The sequence below is a fragment of the Nycticebus coucang genome, chromosome 6 (genome assembly GCF_027406575.1).
Source record: "Nycticebus coucang isolate mNycCou1 chromosome 6, mNycCou1.pri, whole genome shotgun sequence".
In the NCBI taxonomy this organism is placed as follows: Eukaryota; Metazoa; Chordata; class Mammalia; order Primates; family Lorisidae; genus Nycticebus; species Nycticebus coucang.
Window position 1 is genome coordinate 109681529 of NC_069785.1, and position 19027 is coordinate 109700555.

Here is a 19027-nt window from a genome sequence, read left to right on the forward strand (position 1 = left end):
CTTGTAATATCCATTATAATACAGTAACATGTTTCCCTGAGTTCTGTGAGCCACTGTAGCAAATTAATCAAACCTAAAGTTGGGGGTGTGTGAGCCCCACCTTGAAGCCAGTTGGTGAGAAATTCTGAAGGCCAAGACTTGTGACTGGTATGTGAGTGGGGGGAAGTTTTGGGACTGATCCATCACCTTGTGAGATATGACACTGTCTTCACTGTGTTCAGATAGTGATAGACTTGAATTAGAGGATATCCAGCTAGTGTCTGCTGCTTAGAATATGAAGAAAAACACCGGCATTTAGTCACAGAAACCTTTTGCTGTGGTGTGAGAGTAGAGGGGAAAACTCTCACACCACCACTTTGGAAGTGTTTTCTAGGAGCAAGCTCAGACGAAGTGGGGTAGGGAACTCATAGGACAAGGGAAAAAAGCAACCTAGTGAGATAAAAAAGTTTTAAAACAATAACTACTCTCCCTCAGCTGGACACCACAAAAAAAATTGTGGCTCTATACCTACCCACACCTGGTACAATGGAGAGCCTTGAATTCCAGCCATGGTAGGTTATAATGAGGTACTTTACCCCTTTTCCTCCTGTCCTCCCACTGGAGTGGTATAAGAGAAGGCTGAACAACCACTGAAAACATGTATGCAGAGAGATAATAATGAAAGTCACTACAGATAAATCAGGGTGAAATTCTAAAAAAGGTTCAAGTAACCCACAAGCAGATAGAGAAAAGAAAACTGAGAACTAAAAACAAGGAGAATAAACAGAAAACAAAAAATAAATTATATACTTAAGTACTAACATATCAAGAACTGTACTAAATGTAAATGGTCTATATACACTAAATAAAAGATAGAGACTGCCAGAGTAGACTAAAAAAGTGACCCAAACCTTTATACTTCTTACAAGTAACAAACTTCAAATGATATAAAAAATAAAGAAAAAAGAGATACTATTCAAGCATTAATTAAAAGAAAGCAAGTATGGCAATATAATTATATGATAAAGTAGACTTTAGTGAGGGAAATTATCAGGGACAAAGAGGAATATTATGTAATGTTAATCTACCAAGAAGGCTAACAATCAAAATGTATATGCTTCAAACAATAGGACTGTAAAACATGTGAAGCAAAAACTGATAAAATAAAAACAAAAATAGATAAATCCACTACAAAAGACAGAAATTTCACCATTCTTCTCTCTAAAATTAATAGAGCTAGACAGGAAATCTATAAGGAAATAAAAATTGAACAATGCCATCAACCAACAGAATCTAACCAACATTTATAGAAAACTCCACCTAACAATAGCAAAATATATTCCTTTTTTCAGTGCCTATGGAACACATACCTAGACTGACCATAATCTGTCCCATAAAAAAACCCCTCAAACAATGTAAAATTGAAATCACAGATTATATTCTCTGACCATGATGAAATGAATTAGAAAACAATAACAAAAACATAAAAATCTCCAAGCACTTGGAAGGTCAATAACATACTTCTAAATAAGCCATGGATCAAAGATAAAGTCTCCTGAGTAATTTTAAAAATACAGTGAATTGAAGAAAAATGAAAATACATCAGAATTTGGGAGATGCAGCTAAAACTGTGTTGAGGGAAAATTTATAGCACTAAGTACTTATATGATTACAACTCACCTAGCATGAAATATATTATGTGAACAGCCCTATAACCATTAAGGAAAGTAAACTTTCCAAAAATTTTAAGAATAATTATACCAATTCTACACAATTTCTTCCAAAAAATTGAAGAGGAGGGAATACTTTCCAATTAATTTTATGAAACCAGTATTACTGTGGTACTCTGGACAAAGACAATATCTCAAACAAACAAACAAAACCCAACAACTACAGACCAAGATTTGTCACAAATATACATGTAAAAATTCTTAACAAAATGTTAGCAAAAAGAAATAAGGAATTATACCTTATGGCCAAGTAAGTTTATTCATGCTTATAAGACTGGCTCAATATTTGAGTATCAGTGGGCAGATTTATTGTATCATTTGATACAGAAAAAGCATTTGACAAAATACAATACCCATTCATGACAAAAACTCTTAGCAAACAAGGAATAGAGTGGAAAAGTTTCTCCACTTCAACCTGGCAGAAAAATATCAAACAAAAGTCTATAGCTAACATTATATTAATATTTATTTATTTATTTTTTTCATTATATTTAGTGGCAGAAAATGGAATGTCTTCACCTTAAGATGAGGAAAACAGCAAGGATGTCCACTCTTACCACAGCTATGAACTAGACGGTACAGCGAGCACACTTAACCAAGAAAATTCAATGAAAGGTATATATGCTGGAAAGGAAGAAACAAAACTGTCTCCATTTGCAAATGCCAAGACAGTCTATGTGGAAAATTCCAAGGAATCTACCAAAAGAACCTCACAGAATGAATAAGCGAGTTCAGCAATGCCATAGGACACAAGAGCAACAGACAAAACCCAGCCATATTTCTAAATACTAGCAATGAATTCGTAGAAACAAAAGTTAAAAATACAAAAGAAAGGAGAGAAAGAAATACTTAGGTATAAATCTAATAAAATATGAATAAGACTTGTGTGCTTAAAACTATAAAATGTTAACAAAAGAAATCAAAGAAGATGCAATAAATGGAAAGGCATGCTGTGTCTGCAAATTGGAAAAGTCAACATAGTAAGATGTTGATTCACTCCAAACTGATATATAAGTTTAACACAATTCTTCACAAAATCCTAACAAGATTTTTTTTTTGTAGATATCAATGAAATTACAGTAAAATGTATATGGAATGATAAAAACACTAGAATATCTAATACAATTTTGAAAAAGAATAATGTGGGAAAAATTAGTCTGTTTCGAGATTTACTACAACCATAGTAATAAAGGTTGTATGATATTAGTGAAAGGATAGACATGTAGATCAGTAGACCTGAACACAGAATTGAGAAATAGCCCAACACAACTATAACCAAGTGGCTTTTGGCAAAGGTACAAAAGCTATTCAATAAGGAAAAAATAATCTTTTCAACAAAAAGTGCTGAAGCAAATGGATATCCAAAGGCAAAAAAAATGAACCTCAGCCTGAACATCACACTTTATATAAAAATTAACTTAAAATGAATTATAGATTTAAACATAAAATACAAAAACAAACCTTTTAGAAGAAAAGACAGGAGAAAATCTTTATAACCAGGCATTTGTCAATGATTACTTAGACATCAAAAGCACAATATGTAAAAGAAAAAAAAAACAGACTGGTTTTATCAAAGTTATATATACTTTTTCTCTGTGAAAGATTCTGTTAAGAGGATGAAAAGATAAGCTGCGAGCAAGGAGAAAATATCTACAAGACTGATAAAGGTAGAACATATAGAGAACTCTTAAAACTCGTCAGAAAAAAACAGATAATACAATTAAAAATGACTAAAAGGCATAGGGATATTTCACCAAAGAGAATATATAGATGACAAATAAGCACATGAAAAGTTGTTTAATATCTTTAGTCATTAGGGAAATGCAAATTAAGAACAGAATGAAATATCACTTATCTATCAGAATAGCTAAAATAAAAAATAGTGACAACACAAATGCTTGAGAGAGTACCAAGACACTAGATCACCAACACATTGCTAGTAGAAATAGTTTTGCAATTTCTTAAAAAAAAATTAAACACACATTTACCATATTACCCAACAATGGTACTGCTGAGCATTTATCCTGGAGAAATGAGAATTCATGTGTGCACAAAAATCTGTGCGTGCTCTTTCATAACAGTGTCATTTGTATACTCAAAAACCTCAAAATGACCAAATTGTTGTGCAAAATGTTGAGTCACAGTTTGTTTACTCATTCACTGTAGAATATTACTCACCATTAAAAAGAGACAAACTATTGATATGTGCATATATGTCAATGTAAACGGATTTCAAAGGCATTACGATCAGTTAAAAAAAGCAAATCTCAAAAGGTCAAATGACATACAATTTCATTTATCTAACATTCTTGAAATAACAGTAATACAGACATGGATGCACATTAATGGTTGCAAGAGCTGAAGCTGATGGGCCTGGGTGTGTATAAGGGAGACCTTTGTGGTAATCTACAGTGATCTGTATCTTGACTGACTTGATGTTCTAGAAATCTATATGTGAGAAAAGGACATGCAGCTACACACACACATTGTACCAATGTCAAATTCCTGGTTTTGATCATTTTTACTACAATTATGGATGAAACTATTACAGGAAACTGGGTACACGGTACATGGCAGTACTGTATACTATCTTGGCAACTTTCTGTGTATCTATAATTATTTAATTTTTTTAATTAAAAGATAAAACATGAATTCAGGCTCAGTGTCTGTGGCTCAAGCGGCTGAGGCGCCAACCACATACTCCTGAGCTGGCAGGTTCGAATTCAGCCCAGGCTGCCAAACGACAATGACGCTGCAACCAAAAAATAGCCGGGCATTGTGGCAGGCACTGGTAGTCCCAGCTATTTGGGAGGCAGAGGCAGGAGAATCACTTGAGCCCAGGAGTTGGTGGCTGCTGTGAGCTGTGATGCCACAGCACTCTGCCCAGGGCAACAGCTCTGTCTCAAAAAACAAAACAAAACATGAATTCAATTCAGAAACTACCTTGATATTCCATGTTTTTTATTGTTTTATTTCCTAAAACACTTAGGAAATGCAAAGAAAACATTATTTTCGTACAAAGTAAATTCTAAAATAGAATTTTAGAATAGAATATAAAATAGAATTTAGAACATTATTTTGGTACAAAGTAAATTTTAAAATAAGTAGAAAATAAAACAACAAAAAGATACCCAAACCAGTAACTTCCAGAAGGATAAAAACTATCAATGTTAAATACCCCAACTACAAACACTTTTTAATTAACTTTTTAAAATCATGCATGTAATTTAGTCTTGTGTTTGATTAAGTCAATTACTGACATTCATGGTCATAAGTAATAATTGAAACCAATGATGTAAACACAAAGTAATTTTTTACTAGAAAATTCAAGTATTCTAAAGTAATATATTAGGATTATACATAGTTATTCACCTTTACAAAGTTGTTAAAAAACTAAAGCCTGGCTCAGTGCCCATAGCTCAGTGAGTAGGGCGCTGGCCACATACACCAAGGCTGGCAGGTTCAAGCCTGTCCCAGGCCTGCTAAACAATGACAACTGCAACCAAAAAATAGCCAGGCATTGCAGTGGGCTCTTGTAGTGCCAGCTATTCCAGAGGCTATGGCAAGAGAATCGTTTAAGCCCAAGAGTTTGAGGTTGCTGTGAGCTGTGACACCACGACACAGGGTGACATAGTGAGACTCAGTCTCAAAAAGCAAAAAAAAACTAAAGCCTGCTATGTATATTCTATACAGAATGACGAATCCAAGGAGCTGAAAATGCCAATATCTTAAATTTGGTTTGAGTAAATCACTACTTGTATAAGTGTATTTTGCAAATAACAAAGAAGGTGGCCTTTGGAACTGGAGTGATGGTCCTCAATAGTCCATCACTTCCTACTTACCCCCACTCAAGCTCTCTGAGGCTTTGGCTTCTTTATTTGCATCATGGACACACCCATTGTAATAGACTGCAGTGAGACTTAAATGATATCATGAATATTAAATTAATATTGTCAAGTAATGTATGAATATTAAAGATTAAAATCAATAACATTATTAACCATCAATTCTTAATTCTAGGGAAAAGATTTACATGGCAATTATTTTCTCCAAATATTCTTCGAATTTATTTATGATATTTCACTGATTTTAAGAAAAAAAATTTTTCACACCTAACACACTTGAAATTGACAGGTATCTTATCATCTTTTTGGGTGTTTAGCACTTGTGAAATATTTGTAATTATATATGTATTAAACTTGAAGAATAGATATCAGCATCTTAGAAGAATACCATGCCAATAATAAAGGACATTAGGTTAAGAAATTGCATATCGCTCCTGTGCTACACAGAGAATGTTACTGTATGGATAAAACATGAATTCAGAGACTGAGTTGGAAGTGAGTCAACTTTAAATGTTAAGAAGTTTTAAGAGTGCCTCAGCTAATTTGCTTTTGTTAGTATTTTTCTTTTCAGGTATGTATGAGTATATGTGATTTTTTTTTAAAAAGGGGCTTTTTGCATAAGTATAAAAATTCCAAGTGATAAAGAGTTGTGCCATAAGTTGGAATTAAGTTGGAATATTGTTCTTTCTCAGTAGTAGTGTATTTTATAAGATTATGTCTCAGTTTCAAGGAAACACCTTCCTACCCAAGATGCTGAATCAATTTTCACAATATTCTTTTTCTTTTAACATCTTCCATTAAAATTTGATTTAAATAACTGAGTTAAAGTACAAAAGTCAACACTAAGAAACATGCTTCAATATAAAGTAATGACAAAAAATCATATTTCACTCTATAGAAGTAGGATATTAAACCAGAGCCAAGGCTGGCAGTCGTGTTCCGACTGATCTGGGCTTTGATTTCATTGGGTCCTCCAGTTACACAAATTTGGTAACTTATGTTTCAATAAAAGCAAGATTTCTATCCTATCCTATTTGATATTTATTATAGATACTAACTATAAGACAGGCACTGAATTAGGTACTAGAGATGGTAAAGAGAATAAAATACAGACTTGGTCCCTGCTTTTCTTGGTGTTCAGTATCTAGTAAGACAGACAACAGATAAGCTGCACAAATAAATAATTACAAATGGTTATAAATACTATGAAGAAGCAACTGGGAAATGAAAATTAAAAGAAACAACGAGGGACATTCAGTTTCAGATAACAATGTTAATGTGAACATATGTGGTGCTTACTAAGCACCGGGCTCTGTACTATATGCTTTATCTATCCTCAATACAACTACATAAAGCAGATACTATTATTATCCTTACTTTATAGACAGAAAAAAATGAGGCTTTTAATTTAAATAATTTGCCTAAGGTCCCACACTAAGTAAGTGGGGACCTGGCATGTGAACTCAGGCAGTCTGGCTCCAGACCCTTTGAGCTCATCCCACTACCATGGTAGAGAAAGCTTTTCTGAGAAGTTGTCATTTAAATGGAGATCTAAGGATGGTGGGATAAATCATGTATAAAGCCCAACAGCACAAAAAGAGTCCTGTAGTTGTTTTTTTTTTTGGGGGGGGGCGGGTTGGTGTTTTTGTTTTTGTTTTGAGACAGAGTCTCACTATGTCACCCTCAGTAGGAATGCCGTGACGTCATAGCTCACAGCAACCTCACACTCTGGGGCTTAAGTGATTCTCTTGCCTCAGCCTCCAAGTAGCTGGGACTATAGGCGCCCACCAAATGCTGGCTATTTTTTGTTGCATTGCTGTTTAGCTGGCCTGGGCTGGGTTGGAACCCACCAGCTTTGGTATTTGGCTAGCGCTGTAACGACTGTGCTACGAGCGCCAAGCCAAAAGTCCTTCAGTTTTAATAAATTCAAGGTGACCAGTGTGGCTGGGGTTTAGTTAAGAAAGCAAGCATGTCAGGAGATAGAACTGCAGAAGACAGGTGGCTACATCATGCAGACTCTATGGGCCACAGAAGCTGGAATTTTGTTCTAAAAGTATATCAGTAACTTCTGATGCCTTTAAACTGAACAGTGACATAATCTGATTTTTCAAAAAATAGAGAAAGACAGTAAGAGAAGTAGAGACCAAATCATTCATTTATTCAACAAATAACGAGAAAGTTTATGGAGTAATCATTAGAGACCAAATCATTCATTTATTCAACAAATACTAGAAAGTTTATGGAGTAATCATTACCATGGCAGGCACTATTATAGATAATAGGGAAACAGTTAAAAGGGGTACAGACAAGGTCCTTTCCTCTGGAGTATGCTTTAGAGTGGAAAACGCACACAAACACAACACACCACACAGCCACACACTATGTACCACATTAATAATTTATCTCATTCTACTGGACATTTCCCATCAGTATAAAAATTCTAGTATCTCTCATCTTTAAACAAATGTCAAATAAAAATCCATCCTTTGACCTTACATTACCCTCTAATGACATCCCATTTTTCTGCTCCCTAATGCAGAAAGCCTTCTTTAAAACACTCTGTGGCAGAATCACCTCCAGTTACCACCTCCATCCACTGCAGTCAAGTTCTCCTCCTTTAACTGACCAATGCTAAAGCTGTCCCTGTCATCGTCACCACACTACCATTTTGAAGTCAAATGCTCACTTCTCCCTTTTCATCTCTTTTAACCTTTAAGGAATATTCACTCTGTTAAATAGTCCCTTTTCTTGAAATACTCTTTAGGTTTCCTGTGTCACTAACTTCTCCTCCTCAGTCTAATTATAAGGGGATACAGCATAGTGATTAAGGGCATGGCTTTTTACAGCTAGCTCTCGAGACAAGTACTTATGGCATAGAGGACAGAATTGGAAGAGGCTGGAAAATGAATCAGTATTTCAAGTGAGAAATGATGATGGTTTAAACCAGAGTATAAACACTGGTGATAAAAAGAAATACATGGATTTAGCTCCATTTTAGAAGTAGAACTAATAGGAATATAGGATGGATTGGATGTGAGAGACAAAAAGAGTCATGGTGTGTTCCTTGAGAAACTGGTAGAATTATAGAGCTATTCAACAAAGTCTTAGGAAAAAAAGGTTAGAGTAGAATGACATTTGTGACTCAATAAAAAGCTAAACTTAGGAGAGCTGCACCAAGAACGAAGGTTGAAGAGCACACATCAACCCCGCTGGGGCGAGCTGCAACCCCAAGGATACAAACACAAGGTACAAAATCCATCAGCAAGTGGACGGGAGTCCCCTTCCCCATGAGAATGGCTTGGAGTGCCCCAATAACAAATGAGCAGAGTTCAAAGGTCCTCCCACTACACTCCATGGGAGAGACCCTCCAAAAACTGGACCTACCTCCCCTACTAGGGTGCCATGGCATTCTCCTGCCAGGTATAAAACTGTATAAAACTGTATATATTCTCTACCTGCAATTCTGAGCTCCCAGCACTCCCCTCCACTCTCACTCTGAGGTCTGGAGGCAGTCACCCAGGAGACCAGATTCTTGGGTAATCTCTCGAGGGGTGTGGACAGGGACTAGACTGCAGCTGGTCAGTGCTGATTCTGTGGCACAGGAGTGAGGAGAGGATAGTCAGCTGAAAGGGAACCATGCCATACGAGCAGCGGTGCCCCTAGACGCAGAGCAGCAGCCGTTTTTGACAACAATAGGGCACACTCCCAGATATTCCAAAGCCACACCCCCTGTCTCCCTGGGCAACCAGAGGGGGACTGGCATATTCTCAAGTGGCAACCACTGCAGAACAGATCTGGGACGGAAATGCAGGCCCCGTGAGTAAAGTGTTTGCCTGAGGCAGTACGGGTCTGGGTGGAGCGCGGGGACTAGAAAATGCACGCACAGAGCCGGAATTCCCAGGGTGGGGCTGACCCATAGGACTGCTTTACTGAGCCTAAGACACACCCAGCCCTCAGGGGATCGTCAACCTATAGACAAAGGAAGGCAGGAGGCTAGAACTGACAGCTAACTGAATACAAACTTGCAGGAACAAAGACAGGCCCTGAGGCGCAGGCTCTGGGAACTCAAAACAGCTTCTCTTCTGTAGGGGAATTTAGCAGGGACAGAAACACATTCCCGCAAAATTGTTCTGTTCTGTTCTGTCAGTAACATCAATCAGGGGCAGGGCTGGAACTGAGTGAACACCCCCAACCTCCATCAAGTGCCTAGGTTGTCAGGCCTCAACTCCCCCTGTTGGATAGAGGCAGAGTGCAGAGGCCTGGCTGAGCAGATACAGATTTCCTTATGATTCAGGCAGGTGCAAACCCCTGGAGTATGTGTTCACTACAGGCAACTGGGTCACAGCCCTGCAGGGTTATCAGTGACTGAGTGTGACAGAGGTGCAAGGTGGGGAAGGAGGCATCAACATCCCCAGACTAATCTATTTGCTGGGTGGGTCCTCCTGACTTCACGGAGCACCGGAGCAAGTCATATTGAGTTGTCAGCAGACCCCTGCGATCTAGTTGCCAGAAACCTTTTAAACCCTCCCACCTGAGACAGGTGCTGACTGAGACGATTGGTTTGGAACTTTTGAACTAAGCTAATCACCCGAGGACTATCCAAGTGGTGCCCTGGGTGTGTGGTTGTAGGAAGGTTTGATTTTCCTTTTCCAATTGTTGCCTGTGGTGGGTGGGGTGACTTAATTGCTGGTATTTCTCCACAGCTGAGACTTCAACCCAGAGTAACTGTTTCACTAGGGTCAGACAGAGACACTTAGCCCCATCACACAAAACAGGTCCCCAGTTTCTCAGGCCATAGCACCGTATGGGTCCTCGACAAAGCTCCAGGAGAAAAATCAAATGGTATAAAATAATCATGAGGTGCAATCAGTGGAAAAACTCTGGTAACATGAATAACCAGAATAGATCAACCACCCCAAGGAAAGATATGGCAGATGTAACTGAAGATCCCATTCATAAACAGCTGGCCGAGATGTCAGAAATTGAATTCAGAATTTGGATTGCAAACAAGATTAATAGAATGGAGAAAAATTTGGAATTAGAAAATCTAGCAGCAAGTCAAAAGTCAGAATTACAAATTCGAGGAGAAATTCAAAAGTTGTTTCAAGAATTTAACGAATTTGAAGACAAAACCACCAAAGATTTTGATGCACTGAACCAAGGATTTGCAGCCCTTAAAGAACAGAAAAATACAATAGAATTCCTCAGTAACAGAGTGGAGCAAGCAGAAAAAGGATTTCTGACACTGAAGATAAAGCTTTTGAATGCTCCCAATCTCTCAAAGAAGAAGGGAAATGGAGAGCAAAAATGGATCATTCTCTCAGAGAGCCCTGGGATAGTTTGAAGAAGGGTAATATCTGCCTCAATGGAATCCCTGAAAGTGATCAAGTGGCCTTGCAAGGCACAGAGGCCCTTCTCCATGAAATTATGAAAGAGAATTTTCCAGACATGCCAAGAGATTCTGAAATTCAGATAGCAGACAGTTTCAGAACCCCAGCACGACACAATCTGAATAAGACATCCCCCAGGCATATCATAATTAACTTCACTAAAGTTAATATGAAGGAGAAAATTCTGAAAGCAGCCAGATGTAAGAAATCCATTACCTACAAAGGGAAGAATATTAGAATGACTGCAGATCTCTCTGATGAAACTTTTCAAGCCAGAAGAGGGTGGTCATCAACTCTTAATATCCATTTTTTTTTTTTTTTTTTGTAGAGAGAGAGTCTCACTTTATGGCCCTCGGTAGAGTGCCGTGGCCTCACACAGCTCACAGCAACCTCCAACTCCTGGGCTTAAGCAATTCTCTTGCCTCAGCCTCTCGAGTAGCTGGGACTACAGGTGCCCGCCACAACGCCCGGCTATTTTTTGGTTGCTGTTTGGCCGGGGCCGGGTTCGAACCCGCCACCCTCGGTATATGGGGCTGGCGCCTTACTGACTGAGCCACAGGCGCCGCCCAACTCTTAATATCCTAAAGCAAAATAACTTTCAACCCCGGATCCTGTGTCAAGCTAAACTGAGATTCATTTATGATGGAGAAATTAAATACTTTAATGACATTCATATGTTGAAGAAATTTGCCATAACAAAACCAGCTCTTCAGGATATTCTCAGACCTATCCTCCATAATGACCAGCCCAATCCTCTACCAGAAAAGTAAACTCACTCAGAAACTTTTGATCAAACTCCAACTTCCACAGTGGAAAAGGATTAAAAATGTCCACTGGACTTTCGACAAACTCGATACCCAACATTTTACCAGACTTATCAATATTCTCCATTAATGTGAATGGCTTAAACTGTCCTCTAAAGAGGCACAGGTTAGCTGACTGGATACAAAAACTCAGGCCAGATATTTGCTGCATACAAGACTCACATCTTAACTTCAAAGATAAATATAGACTCAGGGTGAAAGGGTGGTCGTCCATATTTCAGGCAAATGGAAATCAGAAAAAAGCAGGTGTTGCAATTCTATTTGCAGACACAATAGGCTTTAAACCAACAAAAGTAAGGAAGGATAAGAATGGTCACTTCATATTTGTTAAGGGTAATACTCAATATGATGAGATTTCAATTATGAATATTTATGCACCCAACCAGAATGCACCTCAGTTTATAAAAGAAACTCTAACAGACATGAGCAACTTGATTTCCTCCAGGTCCATAATAGTCAGAGATTTCAACACTCCTTTGGCAGTGTCGGATAGATCCTCCACTAAGAAGCTGAGCAAAGAAATTTTAGATTTAAACCTAACCATCCAACATCTGGATTTAGCAGACACCTACAGAACATTTCATCCCAACAAAACTGAATACACATTCTTCTCATCAGCCCACGGAACATACTCCAAAATCGACCACATCTTAGGTCACAAGTCTAACCTCAGTAAAATTAAAGGAATAGAAATTATTCCTTGCATCTTCTCAGACCACCATGGAATAAAAGATGAACTCAGTAACAACAGGAATCTGCATACTCATACAAAAACATAGAAGTTAAATAACCTTATGCTGAATGATAGCTGGGTCAGAGATTAGATTAAGAAGGAAAGTGCCAAATTTCTGGAACAAAATAACAAGGAAGACACGAATTATCAGAACCTCATGGATACTGCAAAAGCAGTCCTAAGAGAGAAATTTAGGGCACTGCAAGCCTTCCTCAAGAGAACAGAAAGAGAGGAAGTCTACAACTTAAAGGGACATCTCAAGCAACTGGAAAAAGAAGAACATTCCAACCCCAAACCCAGCAGAAGAAAACAAATAACCGAAATCACAGCAGAATTAAATGAAATTGAAAACAAAAGAATTATATAACAGATCAATAAATCAAAAAGTTGGTTTTTTGAAAAGGTCAATAAAATAGATAAACCTTTGGCTAACCTAACCAGGAAAAAAAGAGCAAAATCTCTAATTTCATCAATCAGAAATGACAAAGACGAAATAACAACATACTCCTCAGAAATTCAAAAAATCCTTAATGAATATTACAAGAAACTTCATTCTCAGAAATATGAAAATCTGAAGGCAATTGACCAATATTGGAGGCACACCACGTTCCAAGACATAGCGAGAATCAAGTGGAAATGTTGAACAGGCCAATATCAAGTTCTGAAATAGCATCAACCATACAAAATCTCCCTAAAAAGAAAAGCCCGGGACCAGATGGCTTCACGTCAGAATTCTACCAAACCTTTAAAGAGGAACTAGTACCTATATTACTCAACCTGTTCCAAAAGGTAGAAAAAGAAGGAAGACTACCCAACACGTTCTATGAAGCAAACATCACCCTGATCCCCAAACCAGTAAAAGACCCAACAAGAAAAGAAAATTATAGACCAATATCACTAATGAATATAGATGCAAAAATATTCAACAAGATCCTAACAAACAGAATCCAGCAACACATCAAACAAATTATACATCATGACCAAGTCGGTTTTATCCCAGGGTCTCAAGCTGGTTCAATATCCGTAAATCTATAAGTATAATTCAGCACATAAACAAATTAAAAAACAAAGACCATATGATTCTCTCAATTGACGCAGAAAAAGCTTTTGATAACATCCAGCATCCCTTCAGGATCAGAAGACTTAAGAAAATTGGTATAGAAGGGATATTTCTTAAACTGATAGAGGCCATCTACAGCAAACCCATAGCCAATATCGTACTGAATGGAATTAAATTGAAATCACTTCCACTCAGATCAGGAACCAGACAAGGCTGCCCATTGTCTCCACTGCTCTTTAACATTGTAATGGAAGTTTTAGTCACCACAATTAGGGAAGAAAAGGCAATCAATGGTATCCATATAGGGTCAGAAGAGATCAAACTTTCACTCTTCGCAGATGATATGATTGTATATCTGGAAAACACTAAGGACTCTACTACAAAACTCTTAGAAGTGATCAAGGAATATAGCAGTGTCTCAGGTTACAAAATCAACATTCATATATCGGTAGCCGTTATATATATCAACAACAGTCAAGCTGAAAAAACAGTTAAGGTCTCTATTCCATTCACCTTAGTGCCAAAGAAGATGAAATATTTGGGAGTTTATCTAACAAAGGACGTGAAAGATCTCTATAAAGAGAACTATGAAACTCTAAGAAAAGAAATGCTGAAAATGTTAACACATGGAAAAACATACCATGCTCATGGCTGGGAAGAATTAACATTGTTAAAATGTCCATACTACCCAAAGCAATATACAATTTTAATGTAATCCCTATTAAAGCTGCACTGTCATACTTTAAAGATCTCGAAAAAATAATAGTTCATTTTATATGGAATCAGAAAAAACCTCGACATTACTCAGAAATAAAAACAAAGCAGGAGGAATCACGCTACCAGACCTCAGACTATACTATAAATCAATAGTGATCAAAACAGCTTGGTACTGGCACAAAAACAGGGAAGTAGATGTCTGGAACAGAATAGAGAACCAAGAGATGACAAGACAATTAAAAGCATTCAGTTGGGAAAAGATTTCCTATTTAACAAATAGTGCTGGGTGAACTGGCTGTCAACCTGTAGAAGACTGAAACTGGACCCACACCTTTCACCATTAACTACCCTGTTTCCCCGAAAATAAGACAATGTCTTATTTTAAGGTGTGCTCCCAAAGATGCGCTAGGTCTTATTTTCAGGGGACATCTTATCTTTCCTGTAAGTAGGTCTTATTTTTGGAGGATGTCTTATTTTCAGGGAAAAGGGTAAGATAGACTCTCACTGGATTAAAGATTTAAACTTAAGACATGAAACTATAAAAATACTAGGAGAGTGCAGGAAAAACCCTTGAAGAAATCAGTCTGGGCGAGTATTTTATGAGAAGGACCCCCAGGCAATTGAAGCAGCTTCAAAAATACACTACTGGGACCTTATCAAGCTAAAAAGCTTCTGCACAGCCAAGAACACAGTAAATAAAGCAAGCAAACAGCCCTCAGAATGGGAGAAGATATTTATAGGTTATTTCTCTGACAAAGGTTTAATAAACAGAATCCACAGAGAACTCAAATGTATAAGCAAGAAAAGAACAAGTGATCCCATCGCAGGCTGGACAAGGGACTTGAAGAGAAACTTCTCTGAAGAAGACAGGCACATGGCCTACAGACATATGAAAAAAATGCTCATCATCTTTAATCATCAGAGACATGCAAATCAAAACTACTTTGCGATATCATCTAATTCCAGTAAGATTAGACCATATCACAAAATCCCAAAACCAGAGATTTTGGTGTGGATGTGGAGAAAAGGGAACACTTTCACATTGCTGGTGGGAATGAAAATTAATACATTCCTTTTGGAAAGATGTTTGGAGAACACCTAGAGATCTAAAAATAGACCTGCCATTCAATCCTATAATTTCCCTACTAGGTATATACCCAGAAGACCAAAAATCACATTATAACAAAGATATTTGTACCAGAATGTTTATTGCAGCCCTATTCATAATTGCTAAGACATGGAAAAAGCCCAAGTGCCCATTGATCCATGAATGGATTAATAAATTGTGGTATATGTACACCATGGAATATTATGCAGCCTTAAAGAAAGATGGAGACTTTACCTCTTTCATGTTTACATGGATGGAGCTGGAACATATTCTTCTTAGTAATGTATCTCAAGAATGGAAGAAAAAGTATCCAATGTACTCAGTCCTACTATGAAACTAATTTATGGCTTTCATATGAAAGCTATAACCCAGTTATAACCTAAGAACAGGGGGAAGGGGGAGAGAGAGGGGAGGGAGGGGGGAGGATGGGCAGAGGGAGGGTGATTGGTGGGATCACACCTGCGGTGCAACTTACAAGGGTACATGTGAAACTTAGTAATTAGAATATAAATGTCTTAACACAATAACTAAGAAAATGCCAGGAAGGCTATGTTAACCAGTGTGATGAAAATGTGTCAAAAGGTCTATAAAACCAGTGTATGGTGCCCCATGATTGCATTAATGTACACAGCTATGATTTAATTTAAAAAAAAGCTAAACTTAGAAATAATCTGATTTGATGCCTTTCCATTCGAATTAATACCTGGAAAAGGCTATGTAATTTACCCAAAGTCACACAGACAATTGGTGGTAGAGCTGGAAACACATAGGATACAATTCTCTGAGAATTCTGCTAAGAAGCCACAGATCAGGATCACGCAAAATGACCATTATTCACACGATGACCATTGCTCATTATTTTAGTTCTCTTCCTTTCCTGACCAATGCAATAAAAAATACTTCAATAAAATTTGGGTGGGTATTGAATGTAGTTATACTAGTTATGAACTGCATATTTCTTTTTGAAAGTGAGGGAAAGCAGACAGAATATAAAAATAAGTCTTAGCCCTGAAATTAAAATCTACTGTAAGCATCAATTAATAACATTTACTCATGTATACTATTTGTAAAAATTAAAGCACACACGAAATTTCCTCTCAAGTAGTTTTATTCTAATTCTCGAGATGACACACATGAAAATAATTCATTACAACAGGAGCAATGTCATAGGGTAGTACTAGAGGAACTACCAAATGAATTATACAAACTATTCTGTTTTTAAGAAAACTACTTTGGAGTAGGCCTTAAGAGAAGGTGAGGTTTAAGCTAAGTTGCGAAGAATGACAAGTAAGTTTTTAAAAAGCAAAAAGGCATATGTCTTGAGGTATTCTTAAAAAAGGTAAATAGAGAAAATTAAATTAAACAAACCTATTGTGTTCACCATGGTACTAGGGTTGGAGCTGGTAGTAGGGAGTAGAGAGAGTTAGCTATCCTTTGGGTGAGCAGAGATACTCTCTTTGGTATGACATTTGAGCCTGAATGATACAGAGGAAAAAGGAATGTGGTGATGAAGGACAGGAGAATATTCTAGGTAGAAAGAACTAGTGCAAATAACCACTACATTACTTGCCCGTATATTAGGCTCCATAGATCTAATACACAGAAATCCTGTTCAGTGGTAACAGAATGGGATATAAGTTGTTAAACTTGAATTCAAAAAATTCCACAAATTTTCTTTCTGAGTTCAGCTTCTCCATCAGTAATAACTAATATAATAACTAATGCACAGAAAGGCATGTATGATAATGTACACAGAAGTGTTTTAGAAACAGAAAAGATATCAGTTATAAAAAGCAGTTAAAAAAAAACAAACAGGAAAGTTAGTTATAAAGTTAAAACGGAGAGGCGGCGCCTGTGGCTCAGTGAGTAGGGCGCGGGCCCCATATGCCGAGGGTCGCGGGTTCAAACCCAGCCCCGGCCAAATTGGAACCAAAAAATAGCCGGGCATTGTGGCAGGCGCCTGTAGTCCCAGCTACTCGGGAGGCTGAGGCAGGAGAATCGCCTAAGCCCAGGAGTTGGAGGTTGCTGTGAGCTGTGTGAGGCCATGGCACTCTACCAAGGGCAATAAAGTGAAACTCTGTCTCTACAAAAAAAAAAAAAGTTAAAACGGAGAACCGAGTTACGATCATTGCTGATACAGCATTACCAGCACGGCGCCTTTTAACCGTTACACTTCTCTTACCGCAGCTTTCTATGTATACGCTTTACTGTCTTGCCAGATTATACACTCCGGCAGGTAGTAAACATCTTAAATACGGCACCTGGCACGGGTTTTTAGTAAGTATTAGCTAAGTTGATATATCAGGTTGATATATCATTTTATGACCTTTGAAGACTTGTATTTGTGTGTTTCTGTGAGTGTTCAAAATTCCATCTACTTGCAAAGGATATGAAGAGGTTTATGATATCATGAAAAGTTCATGGAACCAAATATAGATTTTTTTTTTTTTTGCACTTTTTGGCCGGGGCCGGGTTTGAACCCGCCACCCCCAGATTTTAAAGAGAACATAAATAATACGCAAGTACTTGTGTTAATTAGTACTTTTGGCCTTTGGCTGTGTTTCCTGGCCGGATCGCATAGCATGACACCCACTGGACCACCGACTGAGGCATTTACACTCATCTGCAAAGCCCTACTTTTTCCTGGGCGGAAACCCATGGGGACTTTGATCGCCTGGGCTTTCTCAAAGTCAACAACAGCCTACATGTAATAGCCATGGAAACAGAGGCACACATCAATATGACCCTTCATAAAGTCTGAGAAAATCTGGGGAAAGGCTCTGAGGCTATCTGCACGGCTGCTTAAGTTATTTACTCGGTTCTGCTGCCAAGAGCAAGGACCTCTGTTACGATGGAACCACTCACAAGGGAATCCTCAGTTTCTCCCTAGGGCCCACTAGCAATCACAAAACAGAACCTGGGTACTGCATCGCCGCAGTAAGCGGTCAGCAATGGCCAGCTGCTAGCTGACAGCCCCGGATTCAGGCGGGGCCCGCGCCCCGCAGTTGGGGGTAGTGTCTGGCCTTCAGATGGAGGGTCTCGGGGCAGGCGGCTGCTATGGGTATGAAGCGTCCGGTGTGAGGGTGGATGGGACTTGAAAGCAGGGAAGGTAAAACTCAGGGTTGCCGCGTTGCACAACTCCAGGGGTCACCACGGCAGACCTTTCCTAACCACGGAAACCTCTCCGGCCCCCTAACGCAGAGAAGCGACAGAAACAGCTGACGCCAGGGAAATCCTGTTTTATGTAGGTCGCCGGGGCAAAACCCAGTCCGTGGGAATAATGCGCTACCATCCCACTCCTCTCTCAGACCCCGGAGCTCACCCACCAGCAACTGCAGTCTCCGCCGTCTCCACCCAGGCTCCCTGCCTCCAGAGAACTGGTTGCGATTGGCTTGCACCGCTGTCCCGTTAACTCTTCCCCAAGTGTGAGTGGCGTAACCGCCGGCCTCTCTGCCTTGGTCCCTCACTGCGCTTGCCTCCGAAGCCACGTCCCACGTGACGTCACACGATGCAGCAAAGCGCGGAGGCTCGTGTCTGCGGCCACCCCGACAGTTTTCTCCGAGAGGCGGAGGCTGAGAGGCTCCGCCTTCTGCGTTGGCGCTGGCTGGAAACTGTCAGAAGGCCCCGCCCCTGCGTCCGCG

General features: G+C 38.7%; 1 protein-coding gene across 2 annotated transcripts in view; it reads right to left on the reverse strand.

Moving 5' to 3' along the window:
- KBTBD3 (kelch repeat and BTB domain containing 3) overlaps nt 1-18958 on the reverse strand; it is a 34490-nt gene extending 15532 nt beyond the window's left edge. The window contains exon 1 of one of the 2 annotated variants that reach the window (XM_053594078.1): nt 18713-18958. The gene's annotated coding sequence lies outside the window, so the exon portion shown is untranslated. The remainder of the gene's footprint in view (nt 1-18712) is intronic. The other variant, XM_053594076.1, reaches the window with a different exon arrangement.
- Between the last annotated feature and the right edge of the window lie 69 nt (nt 18959-19027).